Source organism: Cherax quadricarinatus, chromosome 18 (genome assembly GCF_038502225.1).
Source record: "Cherax quadricarinatus isolate ZL_2023a chromosome 18, ASM3850222v1, whole genome shotgun sequence".
In the NCBI taxonomy this organism is placed as follows: domain Eukaryota; kingdom Metazoa; phylum Arthropoda; class Malacostraca; order Decapoda; family Parastacidae; genus Cherax; species Cherax quadricarinatus.
The window spans coordinates 43830408-43843873 of NC_091309.1; the positions used below are offsets into that span (position 1 = coordinate 43830408).

General features: G+C 43.4%; 1 protein-coding gene across 1 annotated transcript in view; it reads left to right on the forward strand.

Annotated features, from left to right (window-relative positions):
• The first annotated feature begins 1210 nt into the window (after positions 1-1210).
• LOC128689504 (sulfotransferase 1B1) overlaps positions 1211-13466 on the forward strand; it is a 90710-nt gene continuing 78454 nt past the window's right edge. The window contains exon 1 of the mRNA XM_070086464.1: positions 1211-1596. The gene's annotated coding sequence lies outside the window, so the exon portion shown is untranslated. The remainder of the gene's footprint in view (positions 1597-13466) is intronic.

Consider the following 13466-nt stretch of genomic DNA (forward strand, 5'->3'; position numbering starts at 1 on the left):
GAATCCTTGGCTTCATAGCAAGAAGTATAAATAATACAAGTCCTCAGGTTGTTCTTCAACTCTATATATCCTTGGTTAGGCCTCATTTAGATTTTGCTGCACAGTTTTGGTCACCGTATTACAGAATAGATACAAATGCACTGGAAAACGTACAAAGGAGGATGACAAAGTTGATCCCATGTATCAGAAATTTTCCCTATGAGGATAGACTGAGGGCCCTGAATCTGCACTCTCTTAAAAAGTTTAGAATTAGGGAGGATATGACTGAGGTGTATAAATGGAAACAGGAATTATTAAAGGGGATGTAAATAGTGTGCTAAAAATATCCAACAAAGAGAGGACTCGCAGCAACGTTTTTGAATTGGAAAAAAATCAGATTCAGGAAGAATATAGGAAAGCACTGGTTAGGTAATAGAGTTGTGGATGAGGGGAACAAACTCACGAGTACCGTCCAAGAAGCTAAGACGTTGTAGTTTTAAAAATATATTGGATAAATACATGAGTGGGTGTGGATGAGTGTCAGTTGGACCAGATTAGCTTGTGCTACTAGGTCAGATGCCGCACTTCCCACCTTAAGTGAATATGACCTGACCTGAAGGCTAGAGAGAGTAGCAGGAGAGGCCGCTGAATAGATCTGGTCACCATAATCGAGTTTCGATAAAATGAGGGCTGAATGTAGACGAAGGAGAGTTCGACGATCAGCTCCCCATGAAAGATGAGCAAGGGTTTTAAGAAGGTTCAGCCGGCTGTGACAAGTTGCCTTCAGAGAGGTAATGTGAGGTTTCCAGGATAACCTACGGTCAAAGAGAAGGCCTAGAAACCTGACTGTATCACGTTCAGAGATACGGGAGCCATAGAGGTACAAAGGATGATCGGAGATGACAGAGCGTCTAGTGAAAATAATTGGCGAGTTTTCGTACTGGAAAATTTAAACCCATGCATGGTGGCCCAATTGGAAACATGGTCGACCGCATGCTGGAGAGAAACTATAATGAGGCGACAGTCAGGGCCTGCACAAGCAATAGCGAAGTCATCAACATAGAGTGATGACCAAATATTGGATGGAAGAACAGGGGCCAAATCATTTATAGCAAGGATAAAAAGTGTGCTCAGAACACATCCCTGAGGGACACCTTCAGAAAAACCATCTTGTTAGTACTGGATACCATTTATAATATGCAAGCCAAATACGGCTTTTTTTTTTTTTACATAGCTGTGGTCCTCCTTTTAGAATGCGACCCACAACAGTTAGGAACCAGATACCTACTTACTGCTGGATGAATGAGACTATCAGATTTAAGAAAACCTTCCTCAACGTCTCGCCCCACCATGGAGATACACGTCACCTACAGCGGCAACAAGCAACGTAATACTAAAACGTAAGAATACTCGAGACGCACTATGTCTTACCTCTCTGCTACTGACATATTCTAGTTTCTCATGAAGAGCTGAGTCAGCTTACACAACACAGAATAATCTCTCTCATAAATTAGATATAATATTCTGCCAAGGACGCCACCCCGTGAGGCCCGTGTTGATGGCTAGCGTTGATAAGGAAGCGTCATACACAGTCACACGCTGCCTGCTGGCTGTAAGGTAGGAATTAATGAACTTAAGAGTATGCTCTTGATTCCATAATGTATTGGTTTTGGAGCACTATATTGTGGTCTACAGTGCACGATATTGTTGGTTACAGTGCACGATATTGTTGGCTACAGTGTGCGATACTGTTGGCTACAGTGTGCGATACTGTTGGCTACAGTGCAGTATATTGTTGGCTACAGTGCAGGATATTGTTAGCTACAGTGCACGATATTGTTGGCTACAGTGCACGATATTGTTGGCTACAGTGAGCGATATTGTGGTCTACAGTGTACGATATTGTTGGCTACAGTACACGATATTGTGGTCTACAGTGTACGATATTGCTGGCTACAGTGCACGATATTGTTGGCTACAGTGTACGATATTGTTGGCTACAGTGCAGGATATTGTTGTCTACAGTGCAGGATATTGTTAGCTACAGTGCACGATATTGTTGGCTACATGCATGATATTGTTGGCTACAGTGCACGATGTTGTGGTCTACAGTGTACGATATTGTTGGCTACAGTGCACGATATTGTGGTCTACAGTGCAGGATATTGTTGGCTACAGTGTACGATATTGTTGGCTACAGTGCACGATATTATGGTCTACAGTGCAGGATATTGTTGGCTACAGTGCACGATATTGTTGGCTACAGTGCACGATGCTGTTGGCTACAGTGCACGATATTGTGGTCTACAGGTACACAGTGTACGATATTGTTGTTTACAGTGCACGATATTGTTGGCTACAGTGCACGATGTTCTTGGCCACAGTGCACGATATTGTTGGCCACAGTGCACGATATCGTCGGCTACAGTGCACGATATTGTTGGCTACAGTGCACGATATTGTTGGCTAGAGTGTACGATATTGTTGGCTACAGTGCACGATGTTCTTGGCCACAGTGCACGATATTGTTGGCAACAGTGCACGATATCGTCGGCTACAGTGCACGATATTGTTGGCTACAGTGCAAGATATTGTTGGCTACAGTGCACGATATTGTGGTTTACAGTGCCGAAAGTTTTTCTTATATTATTAAAGAACCAATGGATATTATTTTCCAGAGCTAAATATTCAAAGTGTAGCATCTTCAGGATGGTATCTTTAAATAATACTTTGTCCTGACTATAAGAGAAATTGGGAATTTTTAAATGATAATTTTTTAATTTATTAGTTACGATTTAGTGTTTGACTATGTTGGGTCGTAGAGTGCTGGAGACAACAACAATTGCTGAAAATTGTGTTAAATTGTGTTAAAATGTATTACCGTGTTGACTTCTTGTACAAGATGAATTTATGTTCTTCATCACTGAGAACTCGGCAATTTTAAAATTAACTTGGTTAAGGTTAGAATAACATTAGTTCCTAACATTAGTTTCTAGCCTCCCCACGTTATGACATGCTGTCGATATACACAATACCTTATCCTGCTTGAATAGATTTACTCAGGTTACGCTTTATTTACACGAAGAAAAATGATCTCTTACACATGGTAGTAGTAACTACCTTTCTATCGAATTGTTTAGCAGTTTAACACCACAGGCTCAATTAAATTTGGTTATGTGTTTAACATTACACTTTGAACTGCCCACTGTTGTGGCCAGTTCAAAGTGGTATGATTTACATGCATACCTGTAATCTTTTACAAGTGTAGGGATGGAGGCTGGAAGCAACGAGGTGGTGTGATGGTGACCATATGAGTGGCAGTGTTGGTGGCCTAGTGTGGGTGTGGGTGATGGTGAGTAGAATATTCATGACCGAATCGAAACACTGCCCAAGTTGAATGACCCCAAGTTGATTGACCCCGTCGTCGGGTGGGATAATGATTATGGAGAAAATGCGATAATGGGGGACAGTATAGCCTCGCACTGTCAGGGTACTGAGTTTAGTATGTTTAATCATCCCCCAAGGAGATAGATGCCCTTATTACCATGTATTACTAAGCAGAAAAGAGAGATATGATCACTCCTGACTCCTGATCACAGGCAGGGATAAAAGCATGGGAATGGCTGTGATAGATGGGAAGATCAGTACACGGATTCAAGGTGACTGGCTACGACTTAATAATAATTGGGTGGCCTCCCCGAGGGAGAGTGTATTGCCCGCCGCTTTGCTACTCAGTGAAGGTTGCTTCTGGCTACATCGGGGGATCTTTCTCTTCAGCTCATATCGTTTTTTATTCTTGCTACTGCTAGTTCTTTTCAACACTAGCGGGTTCAAAGATAAAAGAGAATGGGATTATTATTATTATAATCAAAAAGAAGCGCTAAGCCACAAGGGCTATACGGCAAAAAAGAGTATGGGAAAGAATGTGATAATTGGAAATATTGGGTGCGGTCCCCTAGTGAGTGTTGCCTGCCAGCCTGTGACTCAGTGGTTCATCGGCATATTATCTGCACGCACGCATGAGTTATTCTCTTCAGCATGCATCGTTTATTCTTGCGAGGACTAGTTCTTTCCAGGTGGGGAGGCTTAAGCAGTGAGAGAAAACTTTTATATATATAGATAATTGCCCATAATTCTCATCTGGGGAACCCTTTGTGTAGACCTTAACCTCCCATCCATCCGAGCAACAGTGAAAGATGAGATTAAGACACATGTGCAACATCTGGGTATCTTTATTGTAGACGTTTCGCCATCCAGTGGCTTTATCAATACAAATTCTAGGACATAACTTGAAGACAGTAGAACTATGTACAGAAGATGAGGTAATCAGTCCCTCAACCTAGGAGTAGGTGCGAAGAGCACCATAGTCGTGGAGATTCTGAAGCAGAAGAAAGGATCCTGGCGCTTATATAGTAACGTCAGGTGTAGCAGACGAGGGCATATTCACTGGTAGGCGGGATTCCCCAGTGGAAGTAGGTCCTTCCCAAAGAAATGGGTTAGTTGTTGTAGTAGTTGTCGTAGTCGTGAAGGTTATGTACATGTCCTCAGAATTGAGATTCCATGATGTTGCAGTGTCTGACAAGTTGTGTACGAATGGTATACAATACCGACAAGATGAGATTAAGACACATGTGCAACATCTGGGTATCTTTATTGTAGACGTTTCGCCATCCAGTGGCTTTATCAATACAAATTCTAGGACATAACTTGAAGACAGTAGAACTATGTACAGAAGATGAGGTAATCAGTCCCTCAACCTAGGAGTAGGTGCGAAGAGCACCATAGTCGGTATTGTATACCATTCGTACACAACTTGTCAGACACTGCAACATCATGGAATCTTAATTCTGAGGACATGTACATAACCTTCACGACTACGACAACTACTACTACAACTAACCCATCTCTTTGGGAAGGACCTACTTCCACTGGGGAATCCCGCCTACCAGTGAATATGCCCTCGTCTGCTACACCTGACGTTACTATATAAGCGCCAGGATCCTTTCTTCTGCTTCAGAATCTCCACGACTATGGTGCTCTTCGCACCTACTCCTAGGTTGAGGGACTGATTACCTCATCTTCTGTACATAGTTCTACTGTCTTCAAGTTATGTCCTAGAATTTGTATTGATAAAGCCACTGGATGGCGAAACGTCTACAATAAAGATACCCAGATGTTGCACATGTGTCTTAATCTCATCTTGTCGGTATTGTATACCATTCGTACACAACAGTGAAAGAGCTCTTCTGGGTAAATTGCCATGTATTATCCGCTTGAACGCTCTCAGGTGGGGAGAGGCTTAAGTGGTGTGATATTGTTTATATATTTGTTCAGACTAGAGAGGATAGTACTATATAGTTTCATATAAACCAAAATTAAAATCAAAATTTGCTAATATTTTTTATTGATTTGTATACAAGTTTTTAGTGGTTAGACTGAATGACTGAGCGCCTCCTGTTCACTTCTGCCAGGTTAATGATCTCCTTTTCAAAAATGATCTCCCCTTCGACTAAGGGCTGTTCCTTGATAGGAGCGACACCTTTCACCTTCACTCCCAAAACAGCTGTTTCCTCTTGCCCCTCCTCTTCCGGAGCGTCATCAAGGTCTGCTTCAAGGTCACCAGATTGTCCAGCCGGAGCCCAGGGCAGCAGGTGCCTGCTTATTATGTTACTAAGCAGATGAGTGAATTAATATAAACAGTTTTGAGTCTCAGTGGTTGTTAATTGACATAATTAGCAGACTGTTCGCGAACACTGACTAGGTTAGTGACAGATAATTGCCCATAATTGTCATTCATGAGAAAGTACAAAGGAGTGTCCTTTGTTTCAGCTGCCTGCACCCTTCCCCTTCCCGAGAAAAAGGCGGTCCCCCACCTCGAGCACACTTGTGAGTACTGAAAATAGCTCAATTTTCACGAAAGGATAGTATTATATATATACTTAATAAATAAAAATAAAAATTCAAAGTTTATGTTACTATTCTTATTGAATTACATAGGCAAAGGACAAAAAGCTGAGCAAATTTTGGTGGTTAGACTGAATGGCTGCGGTCCTCCTGTTCACCTCCCAGTTTCCGAGTGTTCCTGCCCACCTGTCTACCTCGAATTAATTGCAACATCTCAAACATTGTGGTAGACACTCTAGTGTGTGCATCAAAATGATACACACACACACACACACAATTGGTAAGGTCCTCCATACGGGGTAAGTAGTGTGGTGAAGGTAACCCCTTACAGGTACAACAAGATGAATCAAGATAGGTGAGGTGTGACGTCACTGGCCGTCAAGTAAACACAGGTGGGTGTGACGTCATGGGTGTCCTCGTACGTGTCACTACCCTAACTGTTGCGTCACGTTTTGTACATCCCCAGCCCCTACGGGTAAACACAAATGATAGATGCATTCACTCAAATGGTATAATAACCAAGGGTAACAAGTAACTGGTGTTAAGAGTGGCGATGGTTCAACCCCCCCCCCTCCCGTCAGTGAAAAGGGGGCTCTGCCCTCTTTTCACTGGGGGGGGTTGGACCATCGCCATTCTTAACACCAGTTTGAGAAATGAAATGTGTAAATCAGTTTTATGCTTTGGTGATTATGTAAAAGTTTGTCTTCCTATGATCTTAAGTGTTTGTGTTTAAATTTTTGTGTACATATATGTTTTCATATGTCCTAAGTGATTGTATGTCAAGTTTTTTGGGATCAAGTGTTACTTTGTGTTTTTGGTTGATAGTGTACTTGTCAAGGTTTAGTCATTATGCTTGTGTGAAAGTTTATGTCTTCATTTGTCTTAAGTGCTCATGTCAACTTTTTGTGTAATGGTGATTAGTTGCCATATCTTCGGTGACCATGTATACATTTTTGTGTTTTCATATGTCTTATGTGAATGTGACTAGCATTTTGTGTTCATATTTAGGGTGCATATGTCTTAAGTGTATGTAATTCTAGTTTTTGTGATCAAGTATTGGTTTTGTGATTTGGAGTTTTTTGTGAGAAAATTATGGCTTCATATGATTTAAGTGTACATGTCTAATTTGTATGGTATGATTAGTTTTTTTTTTTATATTTTATTTAAAAAAACACAGTATACATGTGTGGCATACATAATTGATTTAAAACAAAAAACATAACTTTATATAAGACAACCACATATATATAACTAAACAGAGGACTACCGGATCAATACCTTAAACACCAGATAACTATGTAACAAAACCTGACAGTCTTATTCATATTGTGTATGAAATTTTATATACAAAAAAATGTCATATAACCTAATGCAGTTGTACTATGGGTATATAAAATTTTTTAGATACATATGAACTAATACATTGCACACTCATTGGTACTATGGGTATATAAAATAACTATCAGAAACCTACATGACTCTTGAAATTGAAACATGGTGTTCTTTATTTTTGGTTTTGTATATATTGAAAATGGTATCAAAATATGCAAAAAGCCTTTAATAATTAACATAAGGAAACATATGAGGAAACACTAAGACACCTAATACCCCGACCAACCCAATATTTAGTTTCTCAAACTAATTATAAACCCACAAAAAAATATACCTTACTTGTATTCAGTGATATTAGTAAAGGTGCTTAATTGAACATCAACTGACTATATGCACCATAAATGATAACAAAAAATACATGTGATATCACTGGGTGACAGAACAACATATCCCACAAAAGCTGCTGCCTGAGGAGCTTGAATGTCCAAAGATTACAATATAGGACATACATCTCAACCCCTCCCCTCCCCTCACAGCGGTGACCGCTACTCCATATACAAAAACAATCTTAGGCAAATGAAACTGTTTGCCCTTCATCAAAATTTTACCACCATCACCAAAAGGTCTGCTTATGAACATTCCCCTTAAAGGCCAGTATGACGTGTACTTTTAGCGGTGATATCAGCGAGGCTTCCGCTTACAAATGACTAAACAAAACCTAACGGGAATCCCAGAAAAGACCCAACATACTTCACCAAGCCCCGGCCATAGTCGGGAACCGGTTCAGTCTTGCTAGAGGCTGGAACATATACTGAAAAATTGCTTTTTATCTGTATTATCAGGATGCATGACCATTTTAGGATTAATCCAAGATCTCAATTCCACACAACGCCACAACCATACACACACAGACGCAAGTAACCATTCATAATACATACACATCACTCCCTAAAACCCGCCCTCTACCCTGAAGTCCCGAACATACCGTTTGGTGCTACCATGGGGGAAGTCCAGCCCCCCGTTGCCTTACCCCACCCCCAGTTGCAGCAACCTTTGAACAGTTTATTTCTGTTTATTTCTGCAATACGTTCTGTAGATACCTGCCGCAATTGCCCTGATCCTAACTGATTCCCCGGTTTCCCGCATACCCCACGATATATAGAGGAAATCAGCCACCACGTACATTATTGCTTTTCGTACCTCACTTGATACTCCACTAACGTCTAATGTTAAAGCCCGTAAGGTTGAGATAGTTCCCCCATTAAGAAAATCGAAAACCCGCCCCAACCACGAACGAACTTTGTCCAAGGTATCACAAAAGTAGACTGCATGAAAAGCTGTTTCTTCGAGACCGCAACGTAAGCAATCTGCCTCCCTTACCAAACCCATCCTATTTAAGACCGATTTTGATGCTAAAATCCCCATGACAAATCTGCACACCAATTCACAAACCCTTGGTGCCAACTTAAGTTTACAAAATCCGTCCCATATTTCCCCCCAATTATACAGTGGAAATACAGACAATCCCTGTACAATTTCCCCACGACAACATATACTGACCATTTGCCCCACGCAGATCCGTTGCGCATTTCTCAACTTTAACAACAAACGCATCATGTCCTCACACTCGATTAATCCCCTGCCGCTCCACCATTTACGCATTTCGATCATTACCCGACCCACCCGGATGCCCTTCTCACCGCCCGCCCTGAGGAACCGCTGCTTAACAAAGAGGACCTTCACCCGTGGCCCCAAAGCCAAGAGACCTAAACCCCCACGACGAACATGGGTCATGACAACCTCCCGGCCTAACCAAGCTCTCCCGAAACCCCAAACATAACGTAAGACCCTTCTCTGCAATTCCTGAATATCCACGTCTCTTAAAGGGTACACCTCAGCCACACCCCATACTTTACTATAAACAAGTGTATGAACCACTACTGTCCTCTGTTGCAAAGATACATCCCCAGCTCTTAACCCCCGAAGTCGATCTAAAGCCTTGTTAACCACCAATTCAGAGTTTACCCTTCGGCCCTCCCTCTCATCTGCCATGTACACGATACCACATATTCTAAGTTGCACCACGACTGACCACCCATACTTCTCGCCCAACCCCCCCCCCCCTCACCCATGTACCCACCTCCAATAATTTCGATTTTGCTTTATTGACGCACATGCCAGACTTTGCCCCCAAAAACTCAACAATCCATCCCGCGATCTGCAAATCCTCCTCCCCTTTTAACAAAATCGTGGTATCATCTATGTACCCGACCACACACGTTGCATGGTCACTGCTCTGCGTCCCACGCCTCAAACTACCATCCACCAGCTCATAAAAGGGGTTTTGCATACACGCAAAAAGCAGCTGGGAGATGGTGCACCCTTGCCTCAAACTTCTTTCCATACGGACCGGCTGCCCCAATTTACCGTTTACCTGTACACGTATCATAGCCGAGACATACAAGGTATCAACCCATCTTACAATCTCCTCTCCAAAACCCTACTTCAATAAAATAAGCCTCAATAAATCTCTATCAACACAGTCGTAAGCATTTTGCCAATCAAGCTCGAGGACCCCCCCATCCTTGACATTCCTCCAAAAATTCCCTAATACGTACATGTCCATCCCTCATGCTCCTACCTGGTATACCTAGCTGTCCCTCGTGAATAACCGACCCCATAACCTTCCTCATTCTGTTTCCTAAAACTTTTGCAAAGATTTTATAGTCCGAGCACATAAGAGATATTGCTTTATATGCACTCAGACCCCTCCCCCCTCCCTTCTTGGGCACCAAAACAACTACCCCCATACTTTGCGACATACCTAACCTCCCCTCCATGAGCATGCAATTTAATACATCAATCAAACAATGCTTTATACTTCCCCAATGCGCCCTATAAAAATCATTCGAAATGCCATCTATACCTGGTACCTTTCCTTTACTCATACTAAAAATCGCCTCCTCTACCTCCTCCACTCGAATTCTACCTTCTAGTACCGTTCTATCCCTGTCACTTATAACTTTTCTGAAATCCCTCCCCACCAGGCCACCCGCATGGACCCCCCCCTACTCCCCGCCGATGCTTTTCCTCAAACCATAGATCAGCATAAAAACTCATGCTGTCCATGGTGAGGAGTACTTGACCCGGCAGGTAACCACCCAAACCCGTGCATACTTCCAATTGCAAGAGGGACGTCGCAAGACACAACCGAAAGGTTTGTCACCCCAGAGCACTTCTTCCATACCTGCTCTGACTCGAACCACATTAAAACGTTCATTGTGAATTTCTGCAAGTCGACTACGAAGATGTTCAATGTCGTCATACCTACTACTTCCACCCCCCACATAGTAATCATTTAGCTGCCCCTCCTTTCCCCGCTTCTTCTTATAATAACTCGCTATTTCGGGTTTGGCACGCGTTTCCCACCATTCCAACAAACATTCATCTGCCCTCCACGTTTCCCAGATTTTCTTCCACCAACCCTGAAAAGCGGACCCAACCCCTTCTTCCTCCAAGAGCCGCCCATTCAGTTTCCAATACCCTGAATAAACCCTGATCATTCCATCCCAGTCCAAGTCTGCTAGCAGTGCATGGAAAACCCCAGATCAAGGGTCTGTATGCGCCCAACTCAAATACCTTGTGTTGCATAAATCCTATCCAGACGGGCTGCGTAGCTTCTGCGCACAAACGTATGTCCCACCCCTCCCCACTACATCATAAACCCCTGCATCCCTCAGCAGATTTCTCAGGACAGGTAGAACACACCCTGCCCCCCTCGGCTCAACATCCCCATGGCGGATAATGCAAATCCAATCCCCACCTAAGACCGAAATTAAAGGCAAATCCCGAATGTGAAACGTTAAAGCCTCCCTCACAAAGTCTATTTTAACTTTAGAGTTACTGTCCACTGGCATATAAACTCCGATAAAACAAACTCTAACCCCACCCCAATACCCATCCACCCTTACCACCCATCCATCTCCCCCCTCCTCCCATCCCAAGATGCTCCAAGGGCTGAATTCCTTCACCGCTATAGCCACCCCGCCCTTTAATTTTAGAGAATTACTCACATACATTCGGTAGCCTTTCAACCGTAACTCTCTACCAAATTTATAATTATGTTCTTGCATAAAACATACATCCACATCGTAACGACGCAAAAACCACTCCATCCACACTTTTTTAACTTCCGTCCTTAGGCCATTGGCATTGATAGTAACACACTAGAATTTACAAAAAAGGTGGTTTACCTCTATGTTTTTGGGTCTTTCCTGTTCCCACTTGCACATTAGACTGCCCGCCTTTGTCCTTCGGCTTCTCGAGACCCCCCTCCCTCGTACTCTACCCTTATGCTGGGACCTTGAAACTATCCGTTCTGTGATAGGTGGCTCAGCCACTTTCGCCCACGATTTCCTCCCCGGGCGATGTCCTGGTGTCAAGACATCGTCCATATCCGACGCTCTCGCCGATCGTTTGCGGGAGCTGCCATCCACATGCATCTCCTCGCTAGACAAAGCCTCCTGGTGGACCTCCACCACCACCTCATGCGTCCGTACGAACGTGGTTTTGTCCTGCATTTCCATGTTAGGGGATTCCTAAGTCGTTAACTCACGACACGCCGTCGAAACAACAGGACCATGTTCTGTTCCATCTAGAAGGTCCTGCAACACGTCTTCCAGCATCTTATCCTGTGGCAAAACCTCAGGCCTCACAGGATCCACTGTAAGCGTGGGCACGGTCGATGCATCCTCTGACAGGGTGGCACACATCGTAGACTGCGTGTCCTCCTGTTGCATCTCGTCACTCCAAAGCCTGGGAACTTGCCCAGCTGAGGTACCAGGCTCAGCCACGAAAGCCTCAGCCCATAGGCCCACAGGTGAATGGTCCCGTGAGTGGACAACCAGTCGACGGGGGCGCTGGGCAGCCATATGCTCAAAAGAGTTGCATAGTCTGCAAGTCTTCCTTTGGCCTGCGTAATGAACAAACACCTGGGTCCTATATTTCTCCAGATGTACGTAAGAGGGGATCGACTGGTGGAGCATCATGTTGATGGTGAAGGAGCCCTCTGGGAACCCCTCGTATGGGCCCTCTCTCCACACTCTCTTGGTCGCTGCATGCACCGTTCCGTATCTGCCAAAAACATCCCGCAGATCATACTCCTCCGCCTCGAAAGGCACTGTAAAGGCTTACTCAGCCCTGTAACAACTTCAGTCAGTATTACTAAGGCTGGCTCCTTCTCAGGAAAATTAATGTATAGAAAAAGAATAAAAACTGACAAACATAAACATTTTATTATTTAGAAAATATAAAATATAAAACACTTAAATATGAAGTATTAATCCTACATTAAAGAAAATGAAAAATTAAAAATATAAATGATAACTGAATTCAACGCTAATATAAATGTATATAAAACATGGGTGTCTGGTGTTGGTGACACTGCGTGTTGTTGAAATCGTAGCCGTTGCTGATGATGGGGGGGGGGTCGCAGGTGTTGATGACAACCCATCGGCTAGTTCTTCACAGATTTTCTAGCTTTCAATAATCCTTCCAGATGACAGGAAAGCAGGTTTTCTCCACTGCAATGATGAGGAGTTATATCCTGCTACTTGCATACACAAACAGGTAAGTGGATCAAAATTCGGGACATCTCAGAACGTTAGTCCGTCTCCTTCAATTCTTCTCGTTGATTGACAGGTGACCCTCTCTGTCATCCAAGCTGGAAAGATAGACAGGTTACCCACTGCTTAAGAAATCACTCTCCATGATAAGTACAATACCTAAAAGATGTGGTGATTATTACAACAGTCAACTTAGAGCAAGACTGAAAAGACTAAGTTTATTATTGGTCAAACGTGAAGCTTTCAACCAATAAATCCACTAGAATACAAGGCAGGCATGTACTTACAGTAGTGCTGGGAGCTGTGAGTCTAGTGATTACTGTTTGGACCGAAGCCCCACACGTCACCTTTCGGGGGGGGGAAGGAGGGGAAGGGATAGCGGGAGCTAGACTGACCCTACCTTAACAAGCAGCCGGCAATCAAACTATCACTTTCTGGGTGGGGGGGGGAAAGGCGGGAATAGCGGGAGCTAGACTTGCCTTACCTTAACAAGTAACCGGCAAGCAAACAATCACTTTCGGGGAGGGGGAAAAAGGGGGGGATAGCGGGAGCTGGACTTACCCTACCTTAACAAGTAGCTGGCAATGAAACTATTGTTACTATATCGCTACTCCTATCTATTGAACT